Genomic DNA, 17855 nt, shown 5'->3' on the forward strand with positions numbered 1-17855 from the left:
ATCTTAGAATAAAATACTGTACTATGAAGATTGTATATAAATATCCCAAATAAAATAAAAAAATCCTTTCAACAATCTATGATTAGTTGCTTCCTTCTTGTTGAAATCAAAGACAGTCATGTTGACCCAGTTTAGACTAATCTCTAGCTAATAAGCCATGGTACATTGGACTGAGAATGAACATAACGCTTGTATGTGCCCTTCCTCCCTTTCCCTTCTCTTATGCACTGTAATGAAAAACTACCAGGGTTTGTTTAAATCAATTTCCTATTAGAACCAGGAAACCTGAAACCAGGTTTAATCTCTGATTACAATCTAGGATATGATTTTCCAGTTCATATGTAACTGAAAACTGAGATTTAATAAAGTCTTGAATTAAAGTACACAAGAATGGGGAACAGGGAGGTGTGCAGGTATAGCACTTTTCTCTTGGTGCAAAAATAATTTTTGTCTGAAATAAGCCACTGTCTGCCTTCCCCCCCGCCTATTAGAACTGAAAGTTTCCCTATTGCATTTCCTCTATTCTTAATTTTGGTGAACCACCCTGATAAACTTTTATATGGAGGTATAAAAATCTCAAACACTGCAAGGAGTGTATTATCTAGCACTACTCTAGAACTATTATTTTCCCTCCTAGGCATTCATATTTAGCCAGCTATGGGAATGGAATGCTGACATCTTGCGTGGCCCACTTTTAAGATATATCCATTAAAACTAAAAAAAAATATGTAACCCCATATTTCAAGCTGCAAAAATTCCAGCTTTTGATAATTTCTATGTTCCCGAACATTGGCATGTTGGATATTGCTCAGGCATGTTCAGACCCTACTGTTTTGTCCCCATGTGAAACAGAACACACCAAGGTGTGCAAATGAAGGTGACTGCCTAAAGAGCTTCAGACTGCCACTGTAGTTACTGTACTCATCTGTTGTCATGCACTTTGTGAAGGACCGTTGCAGCAGTAACAATGCCAAAATCACTCTGCTGATCATCTGGAAATAGCATTCCACCCTGACATAGTTGAAGGGGAAGGTGGGGGATGGTGGAGGAGAGGTTCTAACACAGGGGTCCCCAAACTACGGCCCCCGGGCCGGATGCGGCCCAATCGGCCTTCCAATCCGGCCCGCGACGACTCCCGCCGCCCGCTGCCGCCGCCCGCTCTCACGGCGCGCGGCGCAGCGACGATCTAAAAAATCGGCAAAAAATCGCCGAAAATCCTTTGTGCGCATGCGTATGGGCCTCTCCCGACCCGGAAGAGGTCATTTCTGGTGCACTTCCGGGTCGGGGGAGGCCCATACGCATGCGCACAAGCGATTTTTTGCGATTTTTTCCCGCCCGTGTGCGTGTGCGCATGCGCACGGGCGCGCACTCCCCCGCCCTCCGGCCCGCTGCGCGCGCACTCCCCTGCCCTTCGGCCCACTGCGCGGTCGGCGCGGCGGGCACCGGCCCGCCGCGCAGAAAGTCTGGGGACCCCTGTTCTAACATGACCCATCGACACAAGAGGACTACCACAATCTGATTTGTTAGTCTGGGATGAGCTGGATTGTGAATCTCTTTCCAGTTCTCAATAGGAGTGATAACGCTGCCATTAAAGCCCTGAATGCAACTAGTATTTATTTTGCTGTCATATGGAGTTCTTGCTACGGGTTAGTGATTGAATAGGTAGAGAGAGTCACTTTCTGCCGTAGAGGAAAAGTTAAACATGTCAGAGAAACAGTTCTGTTTCTTCTGATTCGATGCTTGTCCTGTGATCATGCAAGCTATAATTTCTTAAGAGCTGTAAATCTAGTATTGTGCATTTTGTGAAATTGAGAGTGCAGGAGCCGGAAGGCACTGAGGACCTTGGGCTACATATATTACCCAGCATAAGATGACTAAGAATTTTTAGGTCAAAAAGAACCTGCATATTTGTCTTCTTTGCTCCTTTTGTTTTCTCTCAGTCTCTTTCCCCTATTGGTCCATGTGGCGGTAAAGCAATATGGGAAAGTTTTAAATTGAAATTATTGCAGCTATTTCTGGCGTCACACCGAAGTTGGCCAAGTCAACTGGCTTTGCAGAGCTACCATTTATTTATTTATTGGGGGGGATGTGCAGTTTGTAGTTAGATTTCCTCATATCTAACATGTGCATACATGTAATTCTCTTTGTGATGTGAGCTATTCAGTTACTTGTTTAATAGCCTATTCTAAAACTAGTAAACTAGTTCTTAGCTGTTTCTTGTTGAAGGAAGTGGCTAATTTGGAGCCTTGTAAACTGTAAGGAAAAATTAACTGAAGCAGGCAGAGTTCCCAGATGTACAGCTTTGCACTGCGGGCGGCACCAGTTAAATGGTATAATCTTGCACTATAGGCATGTATGCACTGGATGCATTTTTGCCTGGGGGATTTAGGAATTTGTCTCCTGGCTGCTGGTACTACTTACTGATTCTGATTTATTAGTTCTTTATTGTTAAAAAAAATTGATAAGCTGCACCATATCTGTAGGATATAGGAACAGTTTTAACAGAACAAACATTTTCATAGAGCAGTTTGGGACTGGGCCAAGGCGCATTTCCACTATTTTCTTGAGGGTAGTACAGTAGTTGCTTTTCTTTCTTTCTTTTTCTTTTTCTTACATTGACAGCAAACTGCTGCTCCTGTTGAGTAAAGGGCTTAATTAGAGTAAGACACTGGATAGGATTTTCGTATCTGAATACCTGCTATGCTGCATCTTCTTGTTCTTTCTTTGGCAGTACGTACAAAGTGATACCCGGTAGTAGTATTTCAGCAGCTACCTTGGTGGTATGACTGAGGTGTGCTTCACTCTCATAAAACAGGGCAGAACTTGAATCAGGGAAGTTGATTCACACAAGTTGCCAGTAATACCTTTTACGTCTTGGATTTTGTAGTGCATGCCTGCATTTTTTTGTTTTTTGTTTATTTAAAAAGTCTTATTTTATTTAAGACTGATTCTTGCCTTCTGAAGAAATTGTGGTTGCAGTAAGGGGGTTCAATTTTTACTGTATTTTTATTTATTTAAGATATTTATTTCTGGACAATGCCCACCCACAGTGGCTTGAAGCAGGAAATGTTTACAAAATACCAACTGTAAAAGTTTGCAAAATATATGCAGTGTTCAAAAACAAAACAAATAAATATGCTCAGCTGGCCAATTAAGCACTTTTACAGCACTAGAAAAATAGAATTGTATAGTTGGAAGGGTCCCAGGGGTCATTCTAGTCCAACCCTGCTTCAGTGCAGGAATCTCAACTCAACCAGGAACTCTCAGTTCAAGACTGGACTAGTCAGAAGAAAAACTTGAAGCGTGGAAGCCTGTCTCAGATGCACTGGCATAAAGTTCAAAACACATGCATGCATCATAGAGAAGGCCTTTTCCCTCATTTAAACCAGCAGTATATGAGAGCTTGTTCCTTGGCCTACTTCTTCTTGCATCTGATGTTTGGGGTTATTTGACTATACTGTAGTTTCAGCAGAAGCAACTGGCTTCCCCTGCCCTTATTAAGCTTAGAATATGTGGGCTTAGCCATAGTTGTTTCTTTAAGCATCCCCTCCCCAGCTAATCACTCACCAGATTATTGCCAATGTACCTGTGGATATTTCTGGTGCTTGCAATTTTTAGGTAGCTGGGCAGACAGACTTCTCATTGTCTCTAGGGCAGGCACCCCCAAACTTCGGCCCTCCAGATGTTTTGGACTACAATTCCCATCTTCCCCGACCACTGGTCCTGTTAGCTAGGGATCATGGGAGTTGTAGGCCAAAACATCTGGAGGGCCGCAGTTTGGGGGTGCCTGATCTAGGGGCAAAGAAAACAACAACTGGAAAGCTGTGTCTCTTGCGCACACACACACACACACACACACACACACACACACACAGGCTTAGTAGGGCCAGAAATGCTTTTGTCTGGTTCTGAATTGGTGATTAAGCCATTACAGTAGCTGTATGTAGCTAATGCTTGAGATGACAACTAAACCCCCAACATTTGACTTTATTGCTACATGGTGGGGCAGTATGTGTTAATTCACATATTAAAGCTTTTGCTGAGTGTGAGACCAAATGGAAAATTGGGGGGGGGGGGCTGCTATCTGAAAATCTTGTTGAGGTGTAAATTTGTCCCATGACTGCTAATGACTTCTCCTGTATAAGCAATGAATGAAGGAGACTGGACACAGTATATGCAAACTAGCTGTATTTGATGTCTTCCGCTGTGTGAGCTTTCCATGAGCTAAATCCCTGCTTGCAGAGCAGCAAAGTCATTCAGAGCCTCTCTATCCTGTAAAAATGTAAACACACAAATCAAGGTGGGAGATGAGGCTTCCTTTCATTACTTTAATGTTGTGTGTTGTGTGTGTTTCCTGTATTTCCTGCACACTTTTATCCATGTGCAAGTGTGTAAGGTAGGTTTCCAGTAGTAGGAAACACTGAGGGCATAGTGTGGCTAAGAGCTGCAATTCCATTCATTTTCTTTTTTCATCCACGGTTTAAATTTTTCCAATTTTTGTATTTTCTTTTCTGTTAAATTAGGTTGTGATGGGAAATTATCTCTATTCGATAGTAAAACTCCTGACTTTGTCCCAAGACGAAATTTTTTGTGTTGCACAAGTACATAATGACGAGAGGGATTTTTTTTTAAAAAAAAACGAAAAAAACAATTTCTTCATAAAAGCTTCTTAAAAGAGAAACTGTTTTCCTTCCCCATTCTGCCTCCTCCCTGCCCCCCCTAATTAAACGGTTTGAATTTGCACGTTAACCGCTTGGCGCTTCCTCGGCGCCTCAGATGATTAGAAAGGGATATTCATTTATGCCTTTTAAACGCCGCCCCGATTAAAATCAGAGAGATTTTTTCCTTCATCAAAATCTAACATCCTTGAAAAATTAATTTGATGCCTCTTGTTATCAATTAATTGAATCTCGTTGGGAAGGAGGCTTGTGCAGCGGGTGGTTAGAGCTAGTCCTTCTGTTCTTAGCTGCTTTTTTAAAACACACTCCCCCCCCTCCCTACTGCTTCTTCCAAACTGTGACATTATAAAACTTTCTTTTATTATCTTACTCTTCTTATATAAAATAAATGAATAAAACTTGTTTCTGCCCCTGCCTTTCTTGGGGTGTCTTCATATACTGTATAGAAAGGAAACCTCCTCTTCCTTCCACTTCCTAAGAAGACTTCAGGAAAAAAAATAGTGCTTTAGCAATTTCTTGCCAATGTAGCTGGGTTTTCATTCTCTTTCAAATGGGGATATTGGATATTTCATTTGACTCTCCCTTTCAATTAAAAACGTAGAGCACCTTCACTTAAACCTGCTTCTTTTCTCTGCTGAAGTAATTTTTTTGTTGTAAATTTCTGTTCTTCCCACGAGACGAGACAGACTCCTTCAATATGAATAGACTTCTTTCCCCACTTTATTAACTTCTCAACTCTTTGTCCCCTTTTCTGCTTTCTTAAACAAAAAGCTGGCAATCAAAGGTACTGACTTATTCGCACAAGCTTTCTTATTATTATTTCTTTAAAAATTATTTAAATAAACTATATCTTGAAGTGTTTTTCTCTTCTTTTCTGTATTACACTGAAACTGCAGTTATTCAAACTCTATGTCTCCCTAGTTCTATAACATGATCATGAATAGATGGATGGAGCAAATTTTAGATTGCAACAGAATAGCATGAGCAGTAGAGAACAAATTTCTCACTTCCTCAATCCCGGTTGCTTTAGGAAGGGCACTGTTAATGGTACTTAAGTGTTCTCACAGACCTGACAAGAGTATAAACTTGTATGTATCCTTCACCTTATGGCTACTGTTTTCAATCCTGTAGTGTTCTTCCTCAGACTGGGATCCCTCTAGTGATTAAACTGTACAGAAGCATTTTGAAATTAAAGTTTTTTTGCCCTATCTGTCCATCTGTATGGATATAAAATGATAACCGTGGAAGACAACAATGTAAACTTACCAACAGTTTAATGGCTATCTCACCTAGCCTCGCTGCTTAGTTTGGTCCTGTCATAGCTGTTTTTATACAACTGTTGTTGAGAAATGGTAGTGCTTCTGATGAACGACAGTCGCAGCTGAGAGCAAAGACTTGCCATACAGAAATGGCTTCCCCTACAGACAGAGCTACTGATTCGGCAAAAGTGAATGAAATTTTATAGATTAAACCATATGCATGTTTAAGAAAACTCCACTGGAGTTCAGTTTTGCATAGCAAGTAATTTTGCAGGTTAATGTCTAATTGGCATAATTTTTATTTATGTGAATATGGCGATGGATGCAATTCCTCTTTCAAAATGAAAGTAGGAAACTATTATTATTAGGATGAATATGTTTAAGCATATGCAACTTAAGTGCTAACAGATTTGCCAACTATAATTGACATAAAGTTTAAAAATAAAACTGTAGTTGGAAATCAGGCATGTGCCACTGACTCCATTCCTCAGCTGGTTGGCTTATTACTAATAGAAACTACAAAAAATCCCCAAATGTGAGAACCTGGTGGGAGCACAGCAAAAGCCATAAAATAGTTTGGACCTCAAATAAATGAAATGTTTTGGAGCATAATTAATATTTACCCAAGGGTTACCGTTGGTTGAACCTAGTATTGTCTATAAGGGGTAGACCATCTAGCTCAGTTGGGGATTGAACATAGCACATTTTGCATGCTAACTATGTGTTCTACCGCTAAAAATGCTGGGCTTTCTACTTTTTCACCCATTTCTTAGCCTATGATGTATTTTGCTATTTTGATTTCAAGCTTGTCTTTTCAAGGGCTCACAAAAATGTTCAAGACCCATTTACACTCTGTAGGCTGTGTTTTGTCACTTGCTTGTTCTAAACCATCAAGGGGTAGGAGGAGAAATGTCAAGTCATAAGGTAATTAAATCATGGTCAATATTATGCTCCAGTTGTGAACCTGAACGTACAAACACCACCTAGCTTGGTGTGTTAGATATAAAATGATAACTGAGCTGCTCCTATTGTGTGTATCCCTTGAATTACTGATTTCTTAATTTTGCTAAGTAGATTCTGCACTATGACAGCAGCTTCATGTGTTATAATTATGCAAAGGAAAAAAGTTGAAAGGGTGTATGCATCCCTCTTCTTAGCTTCATCATCACTGTTTGACTTGGAAAACTCAGAATTTTTTTCTCTGGGCCCTTTGGGAAAGTGATGCTTTCAACGTTTCTATATTGAAATGTATTGTTCTACTAAGCAGAGCAGCATGGTTAGTTGGTCATCTCCTGTACCAAAGATGATCTTCGTGGAACAGTCAGGGGTGTGTATGATGATAGAACGTCAGGTTAGGTTTTGGTCTTGCAGAGCATAAATTGAACTTTAGACTATAAAATGCTTCAACAGCCCTGGTTTTATGCTACCCTTAGAAGCTTGTTAGTTTAGTTGCAGCCTCCTATGCTTACCCTGATACATCTATTGGTTATAGAAGTTCACAGTGGAGCAGCGTTATAAACTCCGATATATAAACTAGGCACCAAATGGCTCCGTAATCCAGGGTTACAGTCACCAAAACAGAATGCCTAGTTCCTATTTTGGGGCTAGACAACTCAAAAGTCATCTATTCCAATAAGACTTTTTGCTTCCTGAAATTAATTGTGATTGCGCAGATAAAATATAACAGATAGAATTCTGCGGGATGTGTTGTTAGTGTGTGGAAACAGTCCAGATCCAAGGATCTCCTGGCATGCACTTCCAAAGGGGTGGAGACAACAGGTACCATCCTGATACTGGGCATCTTCACTTGTTTGCAAGTGGCCAATAGCCAGGTGCCAAATGAGCCTGGCGCCTGGCGAATTTCAAAACACTGTTGTGGAGATGACATCTGGTGCTGGGAAATGTTATCAATAGAAAAGTTTCTTTCCATTTACCTCTTATGTACAACATCCCCCCCCTTTCCTCCAAGGCAGGCATAGGCAAACTCAGCCCTGTTTTGGGACCACAACTCCTATCATCCCTAGCTAACAGGACTAGTGGTCAGGGATGATGAGAATTGTAGTCTCAAAACATCTGGAGGGCCAAGTTTGCCTATGCCTGTTCCAAGGGATTGACCATTTTATTCTCGCAACTACCCTGTAAAATACTGTGATTTACCTCAGGCCTCTGAATGAACTTAATAGCTGATTAAGGATCCCCAAGCACATTATTTAAAATACCACAGTGGCTCCCCCAGCATTCAATATATTTTCTTGTCAGATTGGGAATTAGGTAAACTACATTTAAGATAGAAAAATATTGCAGTATTTGTTCGGATTGGTTCAGTTTTCACCTCTATTGTGACTTATATGCGTGAAGTTCGTGCTTTAGAGCCCTATACCTGTTGACTCTGGTGTAGGTCCCACTGAGTTCAATGCAGGAGGGTTTAAGACTGCAGTCTTCCAGAGCATTCCAACCTCCCCCTACCATGCACTAAATCAAGTAGCTGTGTAGTGTGGTAGTGAAACCTTTCTAGAGTGGGCAAGGTTGATATTGGATGGTGTGCGCCTTCTTACAACTTCAGAGTACATTCTCATTTAGATATTCCACAAAAAACTGCATGCTCAAGTAATACATTTCCCAGCATATTTTGAATAACTTATGTCTGAAAACATCACCTTAGTTTTCTAATGCTGAATAAAATGAAGAATTTGTTCACATGAAACGAGAAATTTCATTTGCCCTCTCACTTTTTTGTGCATGTGTGAATGTTGTTGATGGGAAATAAGAAGAAGAGGTCCATTTTCAGTGACTAAATTCTTACCACTGCAGGTTTGGCCTTTACATGATAGCCTGAAATCCTATATATGTTTATTGGAAATAAGCATTGAAAGCAGTTTGATGCATGCATAGGATGAATTTCAATTTTAAAAAAATACCGTTATGGAAAAACAGCTTTAAACCCTGCATGTTCAGTGGTACATATTCTCAAGGTTGGTGTGCATAGTTGTTGAAAAGTCATACAATTTATATGAGTTTGATTACAAGCCTGGGTTGCAAAAAAATAGGTGTTATTTTTTATATCTATAAAATGAAATGGGAAATATCTAGTTTATAGATTCATAGTATACTGTCCTATAAACCACACTTTAATATTTCACTCTTAGTCTAGCTTGTACCTGCAGTGACAATTGGTACTTATTATCACTTGGGTTTGCCAAGCGAGTGGAGAAATATCTAGTCTTTAAGAACATATTCTGGTATTAACGTGAATATAAGTTAATTTGCACACGCAGAAAATATTTAACAAGAAAATGGTGTCTGAATGATTGTCCTTCAGAAACATAGCTCTTTTTCTTTTCCCCACTTTCATTTTAATAGAGTACTGTATTCAGGGACTCGATTCCTTCAGAGGCAGTGCGGTAGTACATTTTGCCCCAGATCGCATGTCAGCCATCTTGGACTTTCAGAATGTATACCAAGGATACACAAAGGTGTCTTACCCTAGGCAACCTCTTGCCCTGTCTCTGGCTTGCTCCCACTTTTTACCTTGCAAAAAGCCCCCACAATAATCCCTAGTTAACAGGTGAGGGTGTGGCAGTTCTTAGTAGTTCTTTTGCTCTTTTCTCAGGTCACTGTGTATATCTTACATACATTTGAGCTTTCCACAGAAATGTCACAGGATATCTCTCTTTGCATTTCATACACTTCTGGCCTTGCTATTTACATGCCTCGTCTCCCGTCTCCCACCCTCAAGCCTCCGTAGCTTTACCGTCAGTTGAGGATAATGCTTCAGGTATCTATTGAAGTGGATTCTAGTTCACAAATACTTGCACTGCAATACATCTGTTAGTCTGTAAGGTGCCACGGGATTTTGTTCTTTGCGGGGCTGTTGGTTATAATCACTTTCCTAAAATCTGGTAACCTATCCTCATTGTGGTTTGCACTTGATTATTAATAAAAGCAAGACATTTTTGTTCTGTATTTCTTTTTATGTATAGTTTGGTATAAACTAGAGGGGGCTTATATGATAGATGGAAAATTTGGAAAACTTGGATCTGAACTCTTAAATGTTCTCTGGCTTTTTAAAATCCTATTCTTAGGTGTATGCCTAAGATGCATCTGGTGTGAACTTGGTGGTAAACCTAGGTTGCCTTAATTCGTTTGATAGAGGACTACAGTTGTTTTGGGGTGCTAGAAGTTGTGACTAACCAGATTCATTCTAAAAACAGAGGAAACTATTAACTAGAGTTTATTTGCATGCCAGTCCAGAGGCACTGCATATGCACAATTATATTTCGAGGATGTCTTTTATAAGAGCAGTCATGTTGGAAACATGCATTTTTCGTTATAGCATGAAATAGCCTTCCTGGTGGCAACAGAACAAAAGTTTAAAAATTCAGTTGCCATCTCTGAACAGATAAGTGCTGGCAAGCAATAGCCTCTTCTCTATGCCCTCCTCCTTTTTGAAACCCTTCAGGGTGACACAATGAGGAAGGTTTTGTTACCCTTGCTTAGACTGCGTCACACACACACATGGTTTCCTGAGTCTCCCAAACAGTAAGGCAGGAGCCCCTGTGTGTGCAACGTCACTATTTAATTAGTCGTCCCTGATTAACAAAACTTGGCGTTCAGCTTCCTTCTGCCCTCATCTTTCCTGGCTTCGAATCAATGGCTTTGATATGCTAATTAGGGAGTAATTTAATTTCAAAAGGCCGCAATTAACAAGGGTGTTGTGGACATGCTGTAGTTAAGCGGCGTAATCTAATTTGCATTAGTAACAAGCAGGGACTAATTAGAAGCTTAATTAGACACTTAGATGGCTCTTGTGTTTACTTTCTTAATGAGATGGAGTGGGGCTCTTTTTTTAATCTTTTCAAGAGCTCAGCAGAAAGCAAGCAGTGGGTGAAACCAGGATGCCAACGCCTGGCACTTTTTCAGTCGCTGAAGGCAGCAAAAGCAGGCCGGTTGCCTCACCCAGTCACTCCTCTCCGCAGAAGAGAGGAAGGCTTCCAATTCTAGCCTTGGCATCTCATATAGGATAATAATGGCGGAAGAAACTCTGCTGCTTTGGAAGGATTAAAAAGTTGACTATTCCCCCCCCCCCCCTCATTCTGATGAAAGGCACATAGGAAGTGACATTGTATCAAGTCAGATCATTGGTTTGTCTAGATCTGTATTCTCTAAATCAACTGGCAGTGGCTCTTCAGGGTTTCAGGCGGAATCTTTTCTAGCTGTACCTGGAGATACCATGGATTGAACATGGGACCTTCTACATGGAATATTGACCTATGGCCGTTCTCGGGGAAGGCAAGTGACTGTATTGGAGAGGCCAATTCCTGCTCATTGTTAACTATGTGGTCCCCTATTGAAGTGCTAAGTTTTGTTTAAAATGATGGATATGCAAAGGTTGTTCTAGGTTGTATTAGAAGCCCATAGATCCTTTTCTAATTCATCTTCATTCCCACCAGTTGAACACCTCCTGTGAAAAATTTCGTTATCTTGTAAATACTGTACCTGCTGCACATAGTCTTGACGGTATATTAAAACCTTTAGCCCCCTGGACTGGACTTTCAAATGTTATTTCCTTTGTCAAAAATAGAGTCCCCAGTTGTACAGTGGAAATGGCTACAATTCTCACTTCTTTATGACCTAGGAGAAAGGAGACTGTATGAAATATAAGTCTATGCAACTTCTCCCTTGCTCCAGCTTCAGCGAGAGAACTGCCATAGAATTATTTTCAACTCCTCTTTAGAGTCAAGGATTTGGAGAAATCTGAAAAACTTGGAAAGCAACAGAATCTGGACAGAGTTTCACATTGTTTTGCACTGTAAGTTTACTAATGAATGTCAACACTAGAAGCAACAGTAGACTATAGAAAAGTATGAAGTGCAAGAGCATGGGATCATTGAAGGGAAGTTGTCATGTTATTTTAATGACTATTACCGGTAGTGCATGGGGTGGGCTCTAAAGTGACTTCTTCCAAAATAAAAAGTTGCTTTTTAGCTAGATGAAAGTAGTAGATGAAAGCATCCATAGGTGTGATCCCATTAAAGCGGGTACCTGGACTAAGCCAATCCTTGCTTCCTTAAATCTCTTCTAATTTACTGTAATGCTTTAAATTCATTTTAGCTCTTGCAGATTTTATTTTCTAATCCCTTTCCACATTTCCATGTGTTTGTGTGTTAATTAAAGGGTAAAAAGCCACTCTGAGCAATCCAAGGTTCTTCTCCTCCTCCTGAACCCAAAGCCTTTTAAGATTAAGAGCTGTTTTCTAAAGACTTCCTATTACCCACACTTGGGGAGGAATATCGTTCAACTCTTCACATGTTTAAGCAAAGACTGAATGTGGGTAAAGGTTTGTGAGAGAAAATACTTTATCCTTCAGATAGCTGTGCAAACTCATTCCTGGCTAGCACTAGTGTTGCTTAGTCAATCTAAAGACCAAGTTGTAGCATTCTGAAGTGGTCCTAGGGAGGCATGGCCAGTTGACAAGGATACATTGCTTCCTTGCTTTCTACACCTTGTACAAGTCTCCACAGACCATGGAATTCAAAGTATCAAGTAGTATATGGTGCAGTATGTAGACTTTTAGGTTTCGACATGGGTGATGAGCCATGAGGCTTAGGGCAACTTCCCATGTGACACATTTCTCCTTGGCAGTTGGAAGACAGAAAAAGTTCTGTGAAATAACCTTTATAAGGTGGCCTAGAAAACCACTGTTCTCAGTGCAACAGTACTTGATAATAAATCTTCTTTAAAAAAGACTGTTTGGTTTCCCAGCTACTTAGCTTTAGCCTCAGATATATCCAGATCATTTGCTGAATGCTGAGGATAAAATAAGCAAAAATAATAATAAACTCCAGGCATGAAAAAGTGTTGTTTGTGGCATCTCTTATGCCTGAAGGAGCATCTCTTTCAGTACCAACTTGCCTACATGTTGAGATCTGCTGAGGCCCTTGTCCATGTACCTGCTTTATCAGAGGTACATTATTTGACCGCAAGAGACAGAGTCTTCTCAATAGTGGCGTTATACCTATGGAATGCCCTCCCCAAAGAGGCACACTTGATGCATACATTGCAGTGTTTCTGGTGCCTGGCAAAAACATTATTTACCCAAGTATCTTAGTCTGTTTTATGCACCAACTACCGGTGCTGAAGAAAGTGAAATTGACCAATTCTATGAAGACCTACAACAACTTCTAGAAATGACACCAAAGAAGGATGTTCTTCTCATTACAGGGGATTGGAATGCTAAAGTAGGGAATCAAGAGATAAAAGGAACAACTGGCAAGTTTGGCCTTGGAGTTCAAAATGAAGCGGGGCAAAGGCTAATAGAGTTCTGTCAAGAGAACAAGCTGGTCATCACAAACACTCTCTTCCAACAACACAAGAGACGACTCTACACATGGATATCACCAAATGGGCAGCATCGAAATCAGATTGATTATATTCTCTGCAGCCAAAGATGGAGAAGCTCTATACAGTCAGCAAAAACAAGACCTGGAGCTGACTGTAACTCAGATCATCAGCTTCTTATAGCAAAATTCCAGCTTAAACTGAAGAAAGTAGGAAAAACCACTGGGCCAGTAAGATACAATCTGAATCAAATCCCTTATGAATACACAGTGGAAGTGAGGAACAGGTTTAAGGATTTAGATTTGGTGGACAGAGTGCCTGAAGAACTATGGATGGAGGCTCGTAACATTATACAGGAGGCAGCAACGAAAACCATCCCAAGGAAAAGGAAATGCAAGAAAGCAAAATGGCTATCCAACGAGGCCTTACAAATAGCGGAGGAGAGGAGGCAAGCAAAATGCAAGGGAGATAGGGAAAGATACAGGAAACTGAATGCAGATTTCCAAAAAGCAGCAAGGAGAGACAAGAGGGTCTTCTTAAATGAGCAATGCAAAGAAATAGAGGAAAACAATAGAATGGGGAAAACCAGAGATCTGTTCAAGAAAATTGGAGATATGAAAGGAACATTTCGTACAAAGATTACCATAATCAAGGACAAAAGTGGTAAGGACCTAACAGAAGCAGAAGACATCAAGAAGAGGTGGCAAGAATACACAGAGGAATTATACCAGAAAGATATGGAGGTCTCGTACACCCCAGGTAGTGTGGTTGCTGACCTTGAGCCAGACATCTTGGAGAGTGAAGTCAAATGGGCCTTAGAAAGCACTGCTAATAACAAGGCCAGTGGAAGTGATGATATTCCAGCTGAACTATTTAAAATTTTAAAAGATGATGCTGTTAAGGTGCTACACCCAATATGCCAGCAAGTTTGGAAAACTCAGCAATGGCCAGAGGATTGGAGAAGATCAGTCTACATCCCAATTCCAAAGAAGGGCAGTGCCAAAGAATGCTCCAACTACCGCACAATTGCGCTCATTTCACACGCTAGCAAGGTTATGCTTAAAATTCTACAAGGCAGGCTTAGGCAGTATGTGGATCGAGAACTCCCAGAAGTGCAAGCTGGATTTCGAAAGGGCAGAGGAACCAGAGACCAAATAGCAAACATGCGCTGGATTATGGAGAAAGCTAGAGAGTTCCAGAAAAACGTCTACTTCTGCTTCATTGACTATGCAAAAGCCTTTGACTGTGTCGACCACAGCAAACTATGGCAAGTTCTTAAAGAAATGGGAGTGCCTGATCACCTCACCTGTCTCCTGAGAAATCTCTATGTGGGACAAGAAGCTACAGTTAGAACTGGATATGGAACAACTGATTGGTTCAAAATTGGGAAAGGAATACGACAAGGTTGTATATTGTCTCCCTGCTTATTTAACTTATATGCAGAATTCATCATGCAAAAGGCTGGACTAGATGAATCCCAAGCCGGAATTAAGATTGCCGGAAGAAATATCAACAACCTCAGATATGCAGATGACACAACCTTGATGGCAGAAAGCGAGGAGGAATTAAAGAACCTTTTAATGAGGGTGAAAGAGGAGAGCGCAAAATATGGTCTGAAGCTCAACATCAAAAAAACCAAGATCATGGCCACTGGTCCCATCACCTCCTGGCAAATAGAAGGGGAAGAAATGGAGGCAGTGAGAGATTTTACTTTCTTGGGCTCCTTGATCACTGCAGATGGTGACAGCAGTCACGAAATTAAAAGACGCCTGCTTCTTGGGAGAAAAGCAATGACAAACCTAGACAGCATCTTAAAAAGCAGAGACATCACCTTGCCGACAAAGGTCCGTATAGTTAAAGCTATGGTTTTCCCAGTAGTGATGTATGGAAGTGAGAGCTGGACCATAAAGAAGGCTGATCGCCGAAGAATTGATGCTTTTGAATTATGGTGCTGGAGGAGACTCTTGAGAGTCCCATGGACTGCTAGAAGATCAAACCTATCCATTCTTAAGGAAATCAGCCCTGAGTGCTCCCTGGAAGGACAGATCGTGAAGCTGAGGCTCCAATACTTTGGCCACCTCATGAGAAGAGAAGAATCCTTGGAAAAGACCCTGATGTTGGGAAAGATTGAGGGCACTAGGAGAAGGGGACGACAGAGGACGAGATGGTTGGACAGTGTTCTCGAAGCTACAAACATGAGTTTGACCAAACTGCGGGAGGCAGTGCAAGACAGGAGTGCCTGGCGTGCTATGGTCCATGGGGTCACGAAGAGTCGGACACGACTAAACGACTAAACAACAACAACAATCTTAGTCTGTTTGTTTTTAACATTTTTTTTTGCTGTTTTATTGTAATTTTCATTATGATATGATTTTTTGTTGCACATCACCCTAAAATTCAAGTACAGTAAAGGATGATGTAGGAATGTTTAGGTAAATTAATAACATTATGTTGCTAGTTAGGATAGTTGGGGCAAGTCTGTTCTTCATCACCCCACCCTCTTTGCATAGGGTTCATCTTCCTGGGTTCATAAAGCATTTCCTTTCCATTACTTTTTTGTGATCTTTTGCCAGATTATGGTCAATTGATTCTATTCTTAAGGAGGGACAAACAGACTTGGGGAAATTTACAGGACTTTGCTAGGAGAGGGTTGACTGTTGTACTTTGGATTATGCAACCTGTTGAACATGTTGGCATCTCCACTTCTTTAAAACAATACGTATGGTTTTTTTATTTTACTGTTTTATCTTTTGTTAACTGTTTTGATTTTTTTATACAGTAAATGGCATATGAATTTTATGAAATAATAAAATAAACAAAAAATATTTACAAACTTAAATGAAAGAATTAAGTGTTTCATTTAGCTACTTCTGCTAACCTTTGGCAAAGAGTAGCTGCATGCTGATGTATTTGAATCCTGGTGTTCACAACTTGGGGAGAAAACCTTTTGGGTGGTAAACTGAGTGCTATGCCTGGCCATAGTCTCTTCCTTTCTTGGTACAGTAGTTCTGAAGCCTGAAAGAATGAATCTGGCAAACCGGTTTGGTTGAATGTTGGGAGGGGCTGAACTTTCAGAGTTTGGAACTGAATGGGAATTGCCCCGAAGCTGTATGAATTTGGATCTCTAAGACAGTGGTTATTAAAATATGATAGGAGTATGTTCCGACTTCCAACCAAAAATAAGCTCCTGCCAGCTCAGTGCCAGAAGTTAAAAATTTCATTCGGCCTCCTTTTTCAGCTAGAATGTGATAGAAGGTGCAAGAAAGCCAGAGAATTGTTCAAAACACAGGGTACGTATGTGAATAGGGTTTTAGACTATATTCTCTCCCTATGCTTCCTGGAGATTAGGGTTTGTTTAATCTAGACAGAATGCTGTTGATGTGGAGTGTGATGTGCTACATACTGAATTTTCAGTCTAATCTTCATATTTTGGTACTGGAAGGAATCTTCATGCATCTCAGATTGGTCATGGCTTCTGGAGTGGGGAATGATGTGTGTATGCATACACATGTTTGTATATTTGCACATATTGCCTACTGCTGTGTGCATGACTGGCCTACATACTTATATGCAACAATTTGCTGTACTACCACCATATAGTAAGTTCACAATTTATGTACTCATTCAGTTTTATGTGTTTGGCAATTTAAAAAAGGGGGGGTGAGCATCCAGGAAAAAATACTTTGGGTACAATGGCGGGTGGGACTGCCATTGTGTTTTGACTATACACAATTTGGGCTTTAAGTGAGATCCCTGGAGGGCTTACCTTACTTGCAGTGCACAGCTCTTGCTTGTACCATTCCATGTTCTGAACTTCTTGTATTTAACTGTGGAGTGCACTGAGTAGCTAGTGAGTGGAGCGTCTTGCTTTTTGACATACTGTATATAAATTTTTTTAAAAAATTGTCTAGTAGCACCTTAGAGACCAACTAAGTTACGGTAGTTCTTGATATAAGCTTTCGTATGCATGCACACTTCTTCAGATTAAGTCTGGACAAAATTGATATTTGCTCCTTTTTAGCCCATATACTATTCACAGAATCAGGGGTGGTTTTTTTTCTAATTGAAGAGAATCCTCTTATCTTCTGATGACTTTTCCTTTCCAAGCTTAAAAATAGACCCTCACAGACAGGGTTCGGAACTAGCAGGGCACCAGGTGCATTTTGCGCCTAAAGATTCTTCATTTGTGAGCACATCAAAAAGTCTGGGTGCCATGTTTTGAGCCGGGCTGACACTCCAAGATTGCTGAAATGTTTCTGCTTTGAAGCCTCAAAGTATATATTAAGGATAAACAATATGTTAAGGAGTTTAGCAATAAAGAGTAGAGTGTTTTGAAAACTGAAGTATGGTACCAATATTTTTATTGTAAACACTAAATTAAACATGTATTAACAATTTCTGTTAAAGTTAGTTCATGCTTATAAAAATAAATAAAAAGTGTTGTTGAACCCCACCCCAAATGGCGACTATACATTCTGTTTTGGTGCCCACAACCCAGGTCCTAAGAGCCATTTGGCTCCTAGCTTTTCTATCCCAGTTTCTAACTCGCAGATCTAAGTAGACCTTGCTGTCTCTTACA

At 40.4% G+C, this 17855-nt stretch overlaps 1 protein-coding gene across 3 annotated transcripts in view; it reads left to right on the forward strand.

Moving 5' to 3' along the window:
- The window catches only part of FOXP4 (forkhead box P4), a 149894-nt gene that overhangs the window by 13960 nt on the left and 118079 nt on the right, over positions 1 to 17855 (forward strand). The window lies entirely within an intron of this gene.

The sequence above is a fragment of the Zootoca vivipara genome, chromosome 7, assembly GCF_965207765.1.
Source record: "Zootoca vivipara chromosome 7, rZooViv2.hap1.1, whole genome shotgun sequence".
NCBI classification, from domain to species: Eukaryota; Metazoa; Chordata; class Lepidosauria; order Squamata; family Lacertidae; genus Zootoca; species Zootoca vivipara.